Source organism: Eurypyga helias, unplaced genomic scaffold (genome assembly GCF_000690775.1).
Source record: "Eurypyga helias isolate BGI_N326 unplaced genomic scaffold, ASM69077v1 scaffold43160, whole genome shotgun sequence".
NCBI lineage: Eukaryota > Metazoa > Chordata > Aves > Eurypygiformes > Eurypygidae > Eurypyga > Eurypyga helias.
Window position 1 is genome coordinate 1 of NW_010227096.1, and position 1991 is coordinate 1991.

Below are 1991 nucleotides of genomic sequence, written 5' to 3' on the forward strand. Positions count from 1 at the left end.
CGGCAAACCTGCTGAGGGTGCACTCTGGATAAATAAGACTGGCCTGTATCAGTTCCTCAGATCCCACCACTGTGCAGCTTGGGCGGGGGGCAGTGGGCTCAGCACCCCCTGGACCAGAGACTGCAATTGCCATCAGTGTCCTGTAGCCTGGGACAGGCAGAGGAACCCACAGATGGATCAAGGGGTGTCCTGAGGCTTGGAGAAGCCAATCGGCATTTGCTTGCTCGTCCTGCAGATTAGCAATATAGAATCACAGACCTTTTAAAGGGCTTGGGTTGCTTGTAAACTTGGTGTTGCCACGTTATTATAGTAAGAAGCATCAGGAAATTTGCCCCTAGTACTTCTGTGAAAGGTAATTCCTGCCTGCCCAGCTGCGGGACTCCTCCAGGCACATGCCACCTCTCTCTGGCTTGGTAGGGTCATGTTCATTGCATTAAATCTCTAATTTTATTCCTAATGGCCTCTGGTATATCTTGAAGGTAACATTACTCATTAGGAATAATATTGATGCTTCTAATAGATTTACTGTTGCTTGAAACAGTTTGTAGTACGGGCATTAACATAACTTGCTGGCATGAGGGACATACATACACCGACCTCGTTGCTGAACACCATCAATAAGCCCAAGATCCTTCTGAATCTTAAATACCTAGTTTATATTTTTTATTTTTACAGGGTTATAGCCCTAGATCTCATGACGAGGGAGCAACACCAAGCCGTGCCTCGCTGCTGGGCAGGCACGGGCTGCAGTCCCAGCCGGGGAACTGCAAAGCAGGCAGCAGCGTGGGAAGGACCAGGCGGGTACCAGTGCAGGTTGTCATCTCCCAAAGTCTTGCACATCCTCTCTCATCTAGTGCCGGATTTAACCATGACTCAGCCCCAACACATGTTTTTATCAGCTCTAGCATACGGCCTCAGCACCGCAGAAACGGCCCTCGCCAAGGGCCATGGGCCAACAGACACCAGCCTACCGGCGTGCGTGCGTTGGCTGGGAAATACGGATTGCAAAATACACGGTGAGGAAACCGCCGAGGCGGGTGGTCTCCTCCCAGGGGGTGGCTTCAGGCTCACAGGCACCCGCTGAGCCCCAAACCGGCCCCCCAAAGCCCTGGAGAGCTGCCAGGGGTGCACAGCCCAGATCAAGTGGTAGAAATACAGCGGATGTTTCCACTTTGTGTAAATCCACATCTCCCCAAGCCTGTTCATCCCTGCGGCTCTCAGCAGAGGGGCTCACCCTCCTACCCAGGCCAATTGCTAGTAAGTGCCATTAATTATTTGCCAATTAGTTCAAAGACTAAATAGAAGGGGACAGATATGAAAACATTTGGGGTTTTAGAGTGTGAAAAGAGTGACTTTATCCTAGAGGAGACAGACACTGGTGGGGAGGTTTTTTCTTCAGCAGCTCCGTCATGTTGCTCCATGCTCTCCCTGCCCCTGGAAAGCTCTGGGAGAGAATAATACTGTTTTCTAATGACCGGGCTCCTCCTGTACAACGGCTGCAGGAAATCCCAACAAAAACCATTGAAGAAAACAAAAAAATCCCACCTATAGTAACACAACCTGGAGAACAGAATTATTTGGTTTGGGGTGGAGGGGGTTACTGTGGAAATTCCCCCGTTCAGTACAGTTGCTATCAGAAAGCAGCCTGGGAGGAGGAGTGCGATGTCTCCACGAGCAGGCTGGAGGGGAGAAAACCCCATTGCAGCAGGTTGCACCGGGGAGATGCAGCTCCTGCAGCCGTGGCAGGAGCCTCCGTGGTCAGCGTGCTGGCCCCGAGCAGCGGCGGGGGCTGCTGGGGAGCGAGGCCAAGCCTCCGGCTTCCTTTAGACTTGCAAGAAGCAGGTTTTGAAAGAACATCCTCCTGCGAGCCGGGTTGCAGCGAGTTGTGCAAGGCAATTCCCAGTGGTGCCATGGCCAGTGCCAGAAGAGCCTGGGACAGGGAGCGGGAGCCACCGCTGAGCCGGGAGATGGAGTTGGAGCCCTCCAGACCC